Raw genomic sequence first — 17,120 nt, forward strand, 5'->3', positions numbered from 1 at the left:
ACATTTTCTGGACTTCAGGGAATCTAGGATGCCTGTAAACACCTTTTTTGGGCCTCCAAAGTTTTCTACATTTTTGCAGGCCTAAAATGCATTTTAATGCCTTTTTTGGGCTGCTAACATATTCTGAACTTTCACAGAGGTAAGATGTATTTTTCATGGAAAAAATATTTTTAGGAATTTCAGTGGTCTAGGATGCGGGTTAATGCCCCTTTTAGGCTGCAAATGTTTTTGGGAAATTGAGAGCTCTCTGACACAGTTTTTGGGCCACCGACATTATCTGGACTTTAGGGGATCTAGGATGCCTGTAAACTCCTTTTTTGGGCATCCAAAGTTTTCAACATTTTTGCATGCCTAAAATGCATTTAAAGGCCTTTATTGGGCTGCTAACATATTCTTAACTTTCAGGGGTGTAGGATGCATTTTTCGTGCCAAAATTATTTTTGGGAATTTCAGTGCTCTAGGATGCGGGTTAATGCCCCTTTCAGGCTGCAAATGTTTTTGGGACACTCAGAGCTCTCTGACCCTGTTTAGGGCCACCGACATTCTCTGGACTTTAGGGGATCTAGATGCCTGTAAACTCCTTTTTTGGGCATCCAAAGTTTTCAACATTTTTGCATGCCTAAGATGCATTTAAAGGCCTTTTTTGGGCTGCAAACATATTCTTAACTTTCAGGGGTGTCGGATGCACTTTTCGTGACAAAATTATTTTTGGGAAATTCAGTGGTCTAGGATGCGGGTTATTGCCCCTTTGAGGCTGCAAATGTTTTTGGGACATTCAGAGCTCTCTGACACAGTTTTTGGGCCAGCAACATTTTCTGGACTTTAGGGGGTCCCTGTAAACATCTTTTTTGGGCCTCCAAAGTTTTCTATATTTTTGCAGACGTAAAATACATTTTAAGGCCTTTTTTGGGCTGCTAACATATTCTGAACTTTCACGGATGTAAGATGTATTTTTCATGGAAAAAATATTTTTGGGTATTTCAGTGGTCTAGGATGCGGGTTAATGCCCCTTTCAGGCTGCAAATGTTTTTGGGACATTCAGAGCTCTCTGACCCTATTTCTGGGCCACCGATATGATCTGGACTTTAGGGGGTCTAGGATGCCTGTAAATCCCTTTTTTTGGGCCTCCAAAGCTTTCAACATTTTTGCAGGCCTAAGATGCATTTTAAGGCCTTTTTTGGGCTGCTAACATATTCTTAACTTTCAGGGGTGTAGGATGCATTTTTCGTGCCAAAAATATTTTTCGGAATTTCAGTGGTCTAGGATGCGGGTTAATGCCCCTTTGAAGCTGCAAATGCTTTTGGGACATTCCGAGCTCTCTGACCCTATTTCTGGCCCACCGACATTATCTGGACTTTAGGGGGTCGGGTCTATGATGCCTGTAAACCCCTTTTGTGGGCCTCCAAAGTTTTCAACATTTTTGCAGGCCTAAAATGCATTTTAAGGCCTTTTTTGGGCTGCTAACATATTCTTAACTTACAAGGGTGTAGGATGCATTTTTCGTGCCAAAATTATTTTTGGGAATTTCAGTGGTCTAGGATGCGGGTTAATGCCCCTTTCAGGCTGCAAATGTTTTTGGGACATTCAGAGTTCTCTGACCCCGTTTTTAGGCCACCATCATTTTTTGGACTTTAGGGGGTCTAGGATGACTGTAAACCCCTTTTTTGGGCCTCCAAAGTTTTAACATTTTTGCAGGCCTAAGATGCATTTTAAGGCCTTTTTTGGGCTGCTAACATATTCTTAACTATCAGGGGTGTAGGATGCATTTTTGTGCCAAACCTTTTGTTTGGGAATTTCAGTGGTCTAGGATGCGGGTTAATTCCCCTTTCAGGCTGCAAATGTTTTTGGGACATTCAGAGGTCTCTGATGCAGTTTTTGGGCCACCAACATTTTCTCGACTTTAGGGGGTCTAGAATGCATGTAAACCCATTTTTTGGGCCTTCATAGTTTTCTACATTTTTTCAAGCCTAAGGTGCGGTTAATGCCGTTTTTGGGCTGCTAACATATTCTTAACTATCAGGGGTGTAGGATGCATTTTCCGTGTCAAAATTATTTTTGGGAATTTCACTGGTCTAGGATGCGGGTTAATGCCCCTTTGAGGCTGCACATATTTTTGGGACATTCAGAGCTCTCTGACACAGTTTTTGGGCCTCCAACATTTTCTGGACTTTAGGGGGTCTAGGATGACTGTAAATCCCTTTTTTTGGGTCTCCAAAGTGTTCTACATTTTTGCAGGCCTAAAATGCATTTTAAGGCGTTTTTGGGCGGCTAACATATTCTGAACTTTCACGGATGTAAGATGTATTTTTCATGGAAAAAATATTTTTGGGAAATTCAGTGGTCTAGGATGCAGATGAATGCCCCTTTCAGGCTGCAAATGTTTTTGGGACATTCAGAGCTCTCTGACCCTGTTATTAGGAAACCATCATTTTCTGGACTTTAGGGGGTCGGGTCTAGGATGCCTGTAAACCCCTTTTTTGGGCCTCCAAAGTTTTAACATTTTTGCAGACCTAAGATGCAGTTCAAGGTCTTTTTTGGGCTGCTAACATATTCTTAATTTTCAGGGGTGTAGGATGCATTTTTCGTGCCAAAATTATTTTTGGGAATTTCAGTGGTCTAGGATGCGGGTTAATGCCCCTTTCAGGCTGCAAATGTTTTTGGGACATTCAGCGCTCTCTGACCCTGTTTCTGGGCCACCAACATTATCTGGACTTTAGGGGATCTAGGATGCCTGTAAACTCCTTTTTTGGGCATCCAAAGTTTTCAACATAATTGCATGCCTAAAATGCATTTAAAGGCCTTTTTTGGGCTGCAAACATATTCTTAACTTTCAGGGGTGTCGGATGCACTTTTCGTGACAAAATTATTTTTGGGAAATTCAGTGGTCTAGGATGCGGGTTATTGCCCCTTTGAGGCTGCAAATGTTTTTGGGACATTCAGAGCTCTCTGACCCTGTTATTAGGAAACCATCATTTTCTGGACTTTAGGGGGTCTAGGATGCCTGTAATCCTCTTTTTTGGGCCTCCAAAGTTTTCAACATTTTTGCAGGCCTAAAATGCATTTTAAGGCCTTTTTTGGGCTGCTAACATATTCTTAACTTTCAAGGGTGTAGGATGCATTTTTCGTGCCAAAATTAATTTTGGGAATTTCAGTGGTCTAGTATGCGGGTTAATGCCCCTTTCAGGCTGCAAATGTTTTTGGGACATTCAGAGTTCTCTGACCCCGTTTTTAGGCCACCATCATTTTCTGGACTTTAGGGGGTCTAGGATGCCTGTAAACCCCTTTTTTGGGCCTCCAAAGTTTTAACATTTTTGCAGACCTAAGAAGCAGTTCAAGGCCTTTTTTGGGCTGCTAACATATTCTTAACTTTCAGGGGTGTAGGATGCATTTTTCGTGTCAAAATTATTTTTGGGAATTTCAGTGGTCTAGGATGCGGGTTAATGCCCCTTTCAGGCTGCAAATGTTTTTGGGACATTCAGAGCTCTCTGACCCTGTTTCTGGGCCACCGACATTATCTGGACTTTAGGGGATCTAGGATGCCTGTAAACTCCTTTTTTGGGCATCCAAAGTTTTCAACATTTTTGCATGCCTAAGATGCATTTAAAGGCCTTTTTTGGGCTGCTAACATATTCTTAACTTTCGGGGGTGTCGGATGCACGTATTGTGACAAAATTATTTTTGGGAAATTCAGTGGTTTAGGATGCGGGTTATTGCCCCTTTGAGGCTGCAAATGTTTTTGGGACATTCAGAGCTCTCTGACCCTGTTATTAGGCCACCATCATTTTCTGGACTTTAGGGGTCTAGGATGCCTGTAATCCTCTTTTTTGGACCTCCAAAGTTTTCAACATTTTTGCAGGCCTAAGATGCATTTTAAGGCCTTTTTGGGCTACTAACATATTCTTAACTTTCAAGGGTGTAGGATGCATTTTTCGTGCCAAAATTATTTTTGGGAATTTCAGTGGTCTAGTATGCGGGTTAATGCCCCTTTCAGGCCACAAATGTTTTTGGGACATTCAGAGTTCTCTGACCCCGTTTTTAGGCCACCATCATTTTCTGGACTTTAGGGGGTCTAGGATGCCTGTAAACCCCTTTTTTGGGCCTCCAAAGTTTTAACATTTTTGCAGACCTAAGAAGCAGTTCAAGGCCTTTTTTGGGCTGCTAACATATTCTTAACTTTCAGGGGTGTAGGATGCATTTTTCGTGCCAAAATTATTTTTGGGAATTTCAGTGGTGTAGGATGCGGGTTAATGCCCCTTTCAGGCTGCAAATGTTTTTGGGACATTCAGAGCTCTCTGATGCAGTTTTTGGGCCACCAACATTTTCTGGACTTTAGGGGGTCTAGGATGCCTGTAAACCCCTTTTTTGGGCCTCCAAGGTTTTCAACATTTTTGCAGGCCGAAGATGCATTTTAAGGCCTTTTTTGGGCTGCTAACATATTTTTAACTTTCAGGGGTGTAGGATGCATTTTTCGTGCCAAAATTATTTTTGGGAATTTCAGTGGTCTAGGATGCGGGTTAATTCCCCTTTCAGGCTGCAAATGTTTTTGGGACATTCAGAGCTCTCTGACCCTGTTTCTGGGCCACCGACATTATCTGCACTTTAGGGGGTCTAGGATGCCTGGAAACTCCTTTTTTGGGCATCTAAAGTTTTCAACATTTGTGCATGCCTAAGATGCATTTAAAGGCCTTTTTGGGCTGCAAACATATTTTTAACTTTCAGGGGTGTCGATTGCACTTTTCGTGACAAAATTATTTTTGGGAAATTCAGTGGTCTAGGTTGCGGGTTAATGCCCCTTTGAGGCTGCAAATGTTTTTGGGACACTCAGAGCTCTCTGACCCCGATTTTAGGCCACCATCATTTTCTGGACTTTAGGGGGTCTAGGATTCCATGAAAACCCCTTTTTTGGGCCTCCAAAGTTTTCAACATTTTTGCAGGCTTAAGATGCATTTAAAGGCCTTTTTTGGGCTGCTAACATATTCATAACTTTCAGGTGTGTAGGATGCACTTTTCGTGACAAAATTATTTTTGGGAATTTCAGTGGTCTAGGATGCGGGTTCCCCTTTCAGGTGCAAATGTTTTTGGGACATTCAGAGCTCTCTGATGCAGTTTTTGTGCCACCAACATTTTCTGGACTTTAGGGGGTCTAGGATGCCTTTAAATCCTTTTTTGGGCCACTAAAATTTTCTACATTTTTGCAGGCCTAAGATGCATTGTAAGGCCTTTTTTGGGCTGCTAACATATTCTTAACTTTCAAGGGTGTGGGATGCATTTTTCGTGCCAAATTTATTTTTGGGAATTTCAGTTGTCTACGAAGCGGGTTAATGCCCTTTTCAGGCTGCAAATGTTTTTGGGACATTCAGAGCTCTCTGACACAGTTTTTGGGCCACCAACATTTTCTGGATTTAAGGGGGTCTAGGATGCCTGTAAACACCTTTTTTGGGCCTCCAAAGTTTTCTACATTTTTGCAGGCCTAAAATGCATTTTAAGGCATTTTCTGGGCTGTAACATATTCTGAACGTTCACGGATGCAAGATGCATTTTTCGTGGAAAAAACATTTTTGGCAATTTCAGTGGTCTAGGAATATGGGGGTAATTTACGCTTTTAGGCTGCAAATGTGTTTGGGACATTCAGAGCTCTCTGACACAGTTTTTGGGTACCAACATTTTCAGGACTTTAGGGGGTCTAGGATGCCTGTAAACCAATGTTTTGGGCCTCCAAAGTTTTCTACATTTTTGCAGGCCTAAGATGCATTTTAAAGCCTTTTTTGGTCTGCTAACATATTCTTAACTTTCAGGGGTAGAGGATGCATTTTTCGTGCCAAAATTATTTTTGGGAATTTCAGTGGTCTAGGATGCGGGTTAATGCCCCTTTCAGGCTGCAAATGTTTTTGGGACATTCAGAGCTCTCTGACCCTGTTTCTGGGCCACCGACATTATCTGGACTTTAGGGGATCTAGGATGCCTGTAAACTCCTTTTTTGGGCATCCAAAGTTTTCAACATTTTTGCATGCCTAAGATGCATTTAAAGGCCTTTTTTGGGCTGCAAACATATTCTTAACTTTCAGGGGTATCGGATGCACTTTTCGTGACAAAATTATTTTTGGGAAATTCAGTGGTCTAGGATGCGGGTTATTGCCCCTTTGAGGCTGCAAATGTTTTTGGGACATTCAGAGTTCTCTGACCCCGTTTTTAGGCCACCATTATTTTCTGGACTTTAGGGGGTCTAGGATGCCTGTAAACCCCTTTTTTGGGCCTCCAAAGTTTTAACATTTTTGCAGACCTAAGATGCAGTTCAAGGCCTTTTTTGGGCTGCTAACATATTCTTAACTTTCAGGGGTGTAGGATGCATTTTTTGTGCCAAAATTATTTTTGGGAATTTCAGTGGTCTAGGATGCGGGTTAATGCCCCTTTCAGGCTGCAAAAGTTTTTGGGACATTCAGAGCTCTCTGATGCAGTTTTTGGGCCACCAACATTTTCTGGACTTTAGGGGGTCTAGGATGCCTGCAAACCCCTTTTTTGGGCCTCCAAGGTTTTCAACATTTTTGCAGGCCTAAGATGCATTTTAAGGCCTTTTTTGGGCTGCTAACATATTTTTAACTTTCAGGGGTGTAGGATGCATTTTTCGTGCCAAAATTATTTTTGGGAATTTCAGTGGTCTAGGATGCGGGTTAATTCCCCTTTCAGGCTGCAAATGTTTTTGGGACATTCAGAGCTCTCTGACCCTGTTTCTGGGCCACCGACATTATCTGGACTTTAGGGGGTCTAGGATGCCTGGAAACTCCTTTTTTGGGCATCTAAAGTTTTCAACATTTGTGCATGCCTAAGATGCATTTAAAGGCCTTTTTGGGCTGCAAACATATTTTTAACTTTCAGGGGTGTCGATTGCACTTTTCGTGACAAAATTATTTTTGGGAAATTCAGTGGTCTAGGTTGCGGGTTAATGCCCCTTTGAGGCTGCAAATGTTTTTGGGACACTCAGAGCTCTCTGACCCCGATTTTAGGCCACCATCATTTTCTGGACTTTAGGGGGTCTAGGATTCCATGTAAACCCCTTTTTTGGGCCTCCAAAGTTTTCAACATTTTTGCAGGCTTAAGATGCATTTAAAGGCCTTTTTTGGGCTGCTAACATATTCATAACTTTCAGGTGTGTAGGATGCACTTTTCGTGACAAAATTATTTTTGGGAATTTCAGTGGTCTAGGATGCGGGTTCCCCTTTCAGGTGCAAATGTTTTTGGGATATTCAGAGCTCTCTGATGCAGTTTTTGTGCCACCAACATTTTCTGGACTTTAGGGGGTCTAGGATGCCTGTAAATCCTTTTTTGGGCCACTAAAATTTTCTACATTTTTGCAGGCCTAAGATGCATTGTAAGGCCTTTTTTGGGCTGCTAACATATTCTTAACTTTCAAGGGTGTGGGATGCATTTTTCGTGCCAAATTTATTTTTGGGAATTTCAGTTGTCTACGAAGCGGGTTAATGCCCTTTTCAGGCTGCAAATGTTTTTGGGACATTCAGAGCTCTCTGACACAGTTTTTGGGCCACCAACATTTTCTGGATTTAAGGGGGTCTAGGATGCCTGTAAACACCTTTTTTGGGCCTCCAAAGTTTTCTACATTTTTGCAGGCCTAAAATGCGTTTTAAGGCCTTTTCTGGGCTGTAACATATTCTGAACGTTCACGGATGCAAGATGCATTTTTCGTGGAAAAAACATTTTTGGCAATTTCAGTGGTCTAGGAATATGGGGGTAATTTACGCTTTTAGGCTGCAAATGTGTTTGGGACATTCAGAGCTCTCTGACACAGTTTTTGGGTGCCAACATTTTCAGGACTTTAGGGGGTCTAGGATGCCTGTAAACCAATTTTTTGGGCCTCCAAAGTTTTCTACATTTTTTCAGGCCTAAGATGCATTTTAAAGCCTTTTTTGGTCTGCTAACATATTCTTAACTTTCAGGGGTATAGGATGCATTTTTCGTGCCACAATTATTTTTGGGAATTTCAGTGGTCTAGGATGCGGGTTAATGCCCCTTTCAGGCTGCAAATGTTTTTGGGACATTCAGAGCTCTCTGACCCTGTTTCTGGGCCACCGACATTATCTGGACTTTAGGGGATCTAGGATGCCTGTAAACTCCTTTTTTGGGCATCCAAAGTTTTCAACATTTTTGCATGCCTAAGATGCATTTAAAGGCCTTTTTTGGGCTGCAAACATATTCTTAACTTTCAGGGGTATCGGATGCACTTTTCGTGACAAAATTATTTTTGGGAAATTCAGTGGTCTAGGATGCGGGTTATTGCCCCTTTGAGGCTGCAAATGTTTTTGGGACATTCAGAGTTCTCTGACCCCGTTTTGAGGCCACCATTATTTTCTGGACTTTAGGGGGTCTAGGATGCCTGTAAACCCCTTTTTTGGGCCTCCAAAGTTTTAACATTTTTGCAGACCTAAGATGCATTTTAAGGCCTTTTTTGGGCTGCTAACATATTTTTAACTTTCAGGGGTGTAGGATGCATTTTTCGTGCCAACATTATTTTTGGGAATTTCAGTGGTCTAGGATGCGGGTTAATTCCCCTTTCAGGCTGCAAATGTTTTTGGGACATTCAGAGCTCTCTGACCCTGTTTCTGGCCCACCGACATTATCTTGACTTTAGGGGGTCTAGGATGCCTGGAAACTCCTTTTTTGGGCATCTAAAGTTTTCAACATTTTTGCATGCCTAAGATGCATTTAAAGCCCTTTCTGGGCTGCAAACATATTTTTAACTTTCAGGGGTGTCGATTGCACTTTTCGTGACAAAATTATTTTTGGGAATTTCAGTTGTCTACGAAGCGGGTTAATGCCCTTTTCAGGCTGCAAATGTTTTTGGGACATTCAGAGCTGTCTGATGCAGTTTTTGGGCCACCAACATTTTCTGGACTTTAGGGGGTCTAGGATGCCTGTAAATCCTTTTTTGGGCCACTAAAGTTTTCTACATTTTTGCAGGCCTAAGATGCATTGTAAGGCCTTTTTTGGGCTGCTATCATATTCTTAACTTTCAAGGGTGTGGGATGCATTTTTTGTGCCAAATTTATTTTTGGGAATTTCAGTTGTCTACGAAGCGGGTTAATGCCCTTTTCAGGCTGCAAATGTTTTTGGGACATTCAGAGCTCTCTGACACAGTTTTTGGGCCACCAACATTTTCTGGACTTAAGGGGGTCTAGGATGCCTGTAAACACCTTTTTTGGGCCTCCAAAGTTTTCTACATTTTTGCAGGCCTAAAATGCATTTTAAGGCCTTTTCTGGGCTGTAACATATTCTGAACGTTCACGGATGCAAGATGCATTTTTCGTGGAAAAAACATTTTTGGCAATTTCAGTGGTCTAGGAATATGGGGGTAATTTACGCTTTTAGGCTGCAAATGTGTTTGGGACATTCAGAGCTCTCTGACACAGTTTTTGGGTGCCAACATTTTCAGGACTTTAGGGGGTCTATGATGCCTGTAAACCAATTTTTTGGGCCTCCAAAGTTTTCTACATTTTTGCAGGCCTAAGATGCATTTTAAAGCCTTTTTTGGTCTGCTAACATATTCTTAACATTCAGGGATGTAGGATGCATTTTTAGTGCAAAATTTATTTTGGGGATTTTCAGTGGTCTAGGATGCGGGTTAATTACCCTTTTAGGCTGCAAATGTGTTTGGGACATTCAGAGCTCTCAAACACAGTTTTTGGGTGCAAACATTTTCTGGACTTTAGGGGGTCTAGGATGCCTGTAAACCACTTTTTTTGGGCCTCCAAAGTTTTCTACATTTTTGCAGGCCTAAGATGTGGTTAAGGCCTTTTTTGGGGCGCTAACATATCATTAACTTTCAGGGGTGTAGGATGCATTTTTCGTGCCAAAATAATTTTTGGAAACTTCAGTGGTCTAGGATGCGGGTTAATGCCCCTTTGAGGCTACAAATGTTTTTGGGACATTCAGAGCTCTCTGATGCAGTTTTTGGGCCACCGACATTTTCTGGACTTTAGGGGGTCTAGGATGCCTGTAAACACCTTTTTTGGGCCTCCAAAGTTTTCTACATTTTTGCAGGCCTAAGATGCATTTTAAGGCCTTTTTTGGGCTGCTAACATATTCTGAACGTTCACGGATATAAGATGCATTTTTGTGACAAAAATATTATTGGGAATTTCAATGGTCTAGGAAGTGGGTTCCCCTTTCAGGTGCAAATGTTTTTGGGACATTCAGAGCTCTCTGATGAAGTTTTTGGGCCTCCAACATTTTCTGGACTTTAGGGGGTCTAGGATGCCTGTAAATCCTTTTTTGGGCCACTAAAGTTTTCTACATTTTTGCAGGCCTAAGATGGATTGTAAGGCCTTTTTTGGGCTGCTAACATATTCTTAACTTTCAAGGGTGTGGGATGCATTTTTCGTGGAAAATTTATTTTTGGGAATTTCAGTGGTCTACGAAGCGGGTTAATGCCCTTTTCAGGCTGCAAATGTTTTTGGGACATTCAGAGCTCTCTGACACAGTTTTTGGGCCACCAACATTTTCTGGACTTAAGGGGGTCTAGGATGCCTGTAAACACCTTTTTTGGGCCTCCAAAGTTTTCTACATTTTTGCAGGCCTAAGATGCATTTTAAGGCCTTTTTTGGGCTGCTAACATATTCCGAAAGTTCACGGATGCAAGATGCATTTTTCGTGGAAAAAACATTTTTGGCAATTTCAGTGGTCTAGGATGGGGGTTAATTACGCTTTTAGGCTGCAAATGTGTTTGGGACATTCAGAGCTCTCTGACAGAGTTTTTGGGCCACCAACATTTTCTGGACATTAGGGGGTCTAGGGTGCCTGTAAACACCTTTTTTGGGAATCCAAACATTTCTACATTTTTGCAGGCCTCAGATGCAGTTAAGGCCTTTTTTGGACTGCTAACATATTCTGAACTTTCAGGGCTGTAGGATTCATTTTTCGTGCCAAAATTATTTTTTGAATTTCAGTGGTCTAGTATGTGGGTTAATGCCCGTTTGAGGCTGCAAATGTTTTTGGGACATTCAGAGCTCTCTGATGCAGTTTTTAGGCCACCATCATTTTCTGGACTTTAGGGGGTCTAGGATGCCTGTAAACCCCTTTTTTGGGCCTCCAAAGTTTTCTACATTTTTTCAAGCCTAAGATGCGGTTAAGGCCTTTTTTGGGCTGTAACATATTCTGAACTTTCAGAGGTGTAGGATGCATTTTCCGTGCCAAAATTATTTTTGGAATTTCAGTGGTCTAGGATGTGGGTCAATGCCCGTTTGAGGCTGCAAATGTTTTTGGGACATTCAGAGCTCTCTGACGCAGTTTTTAGGCCACCATCATTTTCTGGACTTTAGGGGGTCTAGGATGGCTGTAAACCCCTTTTTTGGGCCTCCAAAGATTTCAACATTTTTGCAGGCTTAAGATGCATTTTAAGGCCTTTTTTGGGCTGCTAACATATTCTCAACTTTCAGGGGTGTAGGATGCATTTTCCGTGCCAAAATTATTTTTGGAATTTCAGTGGTCTAGGATGTGGGTTAATGCCCCTTTGAGGCTGCAAATGTTTTTGGGACATTCAGAGCTCTCTGAACCTGCTTTTAGGCCACCATCATTTTCTGGACTTTAGGGCATCTAGGATGCCTGTGAACCCGTTTTTTGGGCCTCCAAAGATTTCAACATTTTTGCAGGCCTAAGATGCATTTTAAGGCCCCTTTTAGGCTGCTAACATATTCTGAACGTTCACGGATGTAAGATGCATTTTTCGTGACAAAAATATTTCTGGGAATTTCAGTGGTCTAGGATGCGGGTTAATGCCCCTTTCAGGCTGCAAATGTTGTTGGGACATTCAGAGCTCTCTGACACAGTTTTTGGGCCACCAACATTTTCTGGACTTAAGGGGCCTAGGATGCCTGTAAACACCTTTTTTGGGCCTCCAAATTTTTCTACATTTTTGCAGGCCTAAAATGCATTTTAAGGCCTTTTTTGGGCTGTTAACATATTCTGAACGTTCACAGATGCAAGATGCATTTTTCGTGGAAAAAACATTTTTGGCAATTTCAGTGGTCTAGGATGCGGCTTAATTACCCTTTTAGGCTGCAAATGTGTTTGGGACATTCAGAGCTCTCTGACACAGTTTTTGGGTGCCAACATTTTCTGGATTTTAGGGGATCTAGGATGCCTGTAAACCACTTTTTTGGGCCTCCAAAGTTTTCTACATTTTTGCAGGCCTAAGATGTGGTTAAGGCTTTTTTGGACTGCTAACATATTCTGAACTTTCAGGGCTGTAGAATTCATTTTTCGTGCCAAAATTATTTTTTGAATTTCAGTGGTCTAGGGTGTGGGTTAATGCCCGTTTGAGGCTGCAAATGTTTTTGGGACATTCAGAGCTCTATGACCCCGTTTTTAGGCCACCATCATTTTCTGGACTTTAGGGGGTCTAGGATGCCTGTAAACCCCTTTTTTGGGTCTCCAAAGTTTTCAACATTTTTGCAGGCCTAAAATGTGGTTAAGGCCTTTTTTGGGCTGCTAACATATTCTGAACGTTCATGGATGTAAGATGCATTTTTCGTGGGAAAAATATTTTTGGGAATTTCAATGGTCTAGGATGCGGGTTAATGCCACTTTTAGGCTGCAAATGTGTTTGGGACATTCAGAGCTCTCTGAACCTGCTTTTAGGCCACCATCATTTTCTGGACTTTAGGGCATCTAGGATGCCTGTGAACCCCTTTTTTGGGCCTCCAAAGATTTCAACATTTTTGCAGGCCTAAGATGCATTTTAAGGCCTTTTTTGGGCTGCTAACATATTCTTAACTTTCAGGGGTGTAGGATGCATTTTTCGTGTCAAAATTATTTTTGGGAATTTCAGTGGTCTACGAAGCAGGTAAATGCCCCTTTTAGGCTGCAAATGTGTTTGGGACATTCAGAGCTCTGTGACGCAGTTTTTGGGCCACCAACATTTTCTGGACTTTAGAGGGTCTAGGATGCCTGTAAACATCTTTTTTGGGCCTCCAAATTTTTCAACATTTTTGGAGGCCTAAGATGCGGTTAAGGCCTTTTTTGGGCTGTAACATATTCTGAACTTTCAGTGGTGTAGGATGCATTTTTTGTGACAAAATTGTTTTTTAAATTTCAGTGGTCTAGGATGCGGGTAATGCCCCTTTGAGGCTGCATATGTTTTGGGACATTCAGAGCTCTCTGACCCTGTTTTTAGTCCACCATCATTTTCTGGACTTTAGGGGGTCTAGGATGCCTAAAAACACCTTTTTTTGGGCCTCCAAAGTTGTCTACATTTTTTCAGGCCTAAGATGCGGTTAAGGCCTTTTTTGGCCTGTAACATATTCTGAACTTTCAGGGGTGTAGGATGCATTTTTTGTGCCAAAATTATTTTTGGAATTTCAGTGGTCTAGGATGTGGGTTAATGCCCCTTTGAGGCTGCAAATGTTTTTGGGACATTCAGAGCTCTCTGAACCTGCTTTTAGGCCACCATCATTTTCTGGACTTTAGGGCATCTAGGATGCCTGTGAACCCGTTTTTTGGGCCTCCAAAGATTTCAACATTTTTGCAGGCCTAAGATGCATTTTAAGGCCCCTTTTAGGCTGCTAACATATTCTGAACGTTCACGGATGTAAGATGCATTTTTCGTGACAAAAATATTTCTGGGAATTTCAGTGGTCTAGGATGCGGGTTAATGCCCCTTTCAGGCTGCAAATGTTGTTGGGACATTCAGAGCTCTCTGACACAGTTTTTGGGCCACCAACATTTTCTGGACTTAACGGGCCTAGGATGCCTGTAAACACCTTTTTTGGGCCTCCAAATTTTTCTACATTTTTGCAGGCCTAAGATGCATTTTAAGGCCTTTTTTGGGCTGTTAACATATTCTGAACGTTCACAGATGCAAGATGCATTTTTCGTGGAAAAAACATTTTTGGCAATTTCAGTGGTCTAGGATGCGGCTTAATTACCCTTTTAGGCTGCAAATGTGTTTGGGACATTCAGAGCTCTCTGACACAGTTTTTGGGTGCCAACATTTTCTGGATTTTAGGGGATCTAGGATGCCTGTAAACCACTTTTTTGGGCCTCCAAAGTTTTCTACATTTTTGCAGGCCTAAGATGTGGTTAAGGCTTTTTTGGACTGCTAACATATTCTGAACTTTCAGGGCTGTAGAATTCATTTTTCGTGCCAAAATTATTTTTTGAATTTCAGTGGTCTAGGGTGTGGGTTAATGCCCGTTTGAGGCTGCAAATATTTTTGGGACATTCAGAGCTCTATGACCCCGTTTTTAGGCCACCATCATTTTCTGGACTTTAGGGGGTCTAGGATGCCTGTAAACCCCTTTTTTGGGTCTCCAAAGTTTTCAACATTTTTGCAGGCCTAAAATGTGGTTAAGGCCTTTTTTGGGCTGCTAACATATTCTGAACGTTCATGGATGTAAGATGCATTTTTCGTGGGAAAAATATTTTTGGGAATTTCAATGGTCTAGGATGCGGGTTAATGCCTGAACGTTCACGGATGTAAGATGCATTTTTCGTGACAAAAATATTTCTGGGAATTTCAGTGGTCTAGGATGCGGGTTAATGCCCCTTTCAGGCTGCAAATGTTGTTGGGACATTCAGAGCTCTCTGACACAGTTTTTGGGCCACCAACATTTTCTGGACTTAAGGGGCCTAGGATGCCTGTAAACACCTTTTTTGGGCCTCCAAATTTTTCTACATTTTTGCAGGCCTAAAATGCATTTTAAGGCCTTTTTTGGGCTGTTAACATATTCTGAACGTTCACAGATGCAAGATGCATTTTTCGTGGAAAAAACATTTTTGGCAATTTCAGTGGTCTAGGATGCGGCTTAATGCCCCTTTCAGGCTGCAAATGTGTTTGGGACATTCAGAGCTCTCTGACACAGTTTTTGGGTGCCAACATTTTCTGGATTTTAGGGGATCTAGGATGCCTGTAAACCACTTTTTTGGGCCTCCAAAGTTTTCTACATTTTTGCAGGCCTAAGATGTGGTTAAGGCTTTTTTGGACTGCTAACATATTCTGAACTTTCAGGGCTGTAGAATTCATTTTTCGTGCCAAAATTATTTTTTGAATTTCAGTGGTCTAGGGTGTGGGTTAATGCCCGTTTGAGGCTGCAAATGTTTTTGGGACATTCAGAGCTCTATGACCCCGTTTTTAGGCCACCATCATTTTCTGGACTTTAGGGGGTCTAGGATGCCTGTAAACCCCTTTTTTGGGTCTCCAAAGTTTTCAACATTTTTGCAGGCCTAAAATGTGGTTAAGGCCTTTTTTGGGCTGCTAACATATTCTGAACGTTCATGGATGTAAGATGCATTTTTCGTGGGAAAAATATTTTTGGGAATTTCAATGGTCTAGGATGCGGGTTAATGCCCCTTTTAGGCTGCAAATGTGTTTGGGACATTCAGAGCTCTCTGAACCTGCTTTTAGGCCACCATCATTTTCTGGACTTTAGGGCATCTAGGATGCCTGTGAACCCCTTTTTTGGGCCTCCAAAGATTTCAACATTTTTGCAGGCCTAAGATGCATTTTAAGGCCTTTTTTGGGCTGCTAACATATTCTTAACTTTCAGGGGTGTAGGATGCATTTTTCGTGTCAAAATTATTTTTGGGAATTTCAGTGGTCTACGAAGCAGGTAAATGCCCCTTTTAGGCTGCAAATGTGTTTGGGACATTCAGAGCTCTGTGACGCAGTTTTTGGGCCACCAACATTTTCTGGACTTTAGAGGGTCTAGGATGCTTGTAAACATCTTTTTTGGGCCTCCAAATTTTTCAACATTTTTGGAGGCCTAAGATGCGGTTAAGGCCTTTTTTGGGCTGTAACATATTCTGAACTTTCAGGGGTGTAGGATGCATTTTTTGTGACAAAATTGTTTTTTAAATTTCAGTGGTCTAGGATGCGGGTAATGTCCCTTTGAGGCTGCATATGTTTTGGGACATTCAGAGCTCTCTGACCCTGTTTTTAGTCCACCATCATTTTCTGGACTTTAGGGGGTCTAGGATGCCTAAAAACACCTTTTTTTGGGCCTCCAAAGTTGTCTACATTTTTTCAGGCCTAAGATGCGGTTAAGGCCTTTTTTGGCCTGTAACATATTCTGAACTTTCAGGGGTGTAGGATGCATTTTTTGTGCCAAAATTATTTTTGGAATTTCAGTGGTCTAGGATGTGGGTTAATGCCCCTTTGAGGCTGCAAATGTTTTTGGGACATTCAGAGCTCTCTGAACCTGCTTTTAGGCCACCATCATTTTCTGGACTTTAGGGCATCTAGGATGCCTGTGAACCCGTTTTTTGGGCCTCCAAAGATTTCAACATTTTTGCAGGCCTAAGATGCATTTTAAGGCCCCTTTTAGGCTGCTAACATATTCTGAACGTTCACGGATGTAAGATGCATTTTTCGTGACAAAAATATTTCTGGGAATTTCAGTGGTCTAGGATGCGGGTTAATGCCCCTTTCAGGCTGCAAATGTTGTTGGGACATTCAGAGCTCTCTGACACAGTTTTTGGGCCACCAACATTTTCTGGACTTAACGGGCCTAGGATGCCTGTAAACACCTTTTTTGGGCCTCCAAATTTTTCTACATTTTTGCAGGCCTAAGATGCATTTTAAGGCCTTTTTTGGGCTGTTAACATATTCTGAACGTTCACAGATGCAAGATGCATTTTTCGTGGAAAAAACATTTTTGGCAATTTCAGTGGTCTAGGATGCGGCTTAATTACCCTTTTAGGCTGCAAATGTGTTTGGGACATTCAGAGCTCTCTGACACAGTTTTTGGGTGCCAACATTTTCTGGATTTTAGGGGATCTAGGATGCCTGTAAACCACTTTTTTGGGCCTCCAAAGTTTTCTACATTTTTGCAGGCCTAAGATGTGGTTAAGGCTTTTTTGGACTGCTAACATATTCTGAACTTTCAGGGCTGTAGAATTCATTTTTCGTGCCAAAATTATTTTTTGAATTTCAGTGGTCTAGGGTGTGGGTTAATGCCCGTTTGAGGCTGCAAATGTTTTTGGGACATTCAGAGCTCTATGACCCCGTTTTTAGGCCACCATCATTTTCTGGACTTTAGGGGGTCTAGGATGCCTGTAAACCCCTTTTTTGGGTCTCCAAAGTTTTCAACATTTTTGCAGGCCTAAAATGTGGTTAA

This window comes from Ambystoma mexicanum, chromosome 5q, assembly GCF_040938575.1.
Source record: "Ambystoma mexicanum isolate Mex_15411 chromosome 5q, UKY_AmexF1_1, whole genome shotgun sequence".
NCBI classification, from domain to species: Eukaryota; Metazoa; Chordata; class Amphibia; order Caudata; family Ambystomatidae; genus Ambystoma; species Ambystoma mexicanum.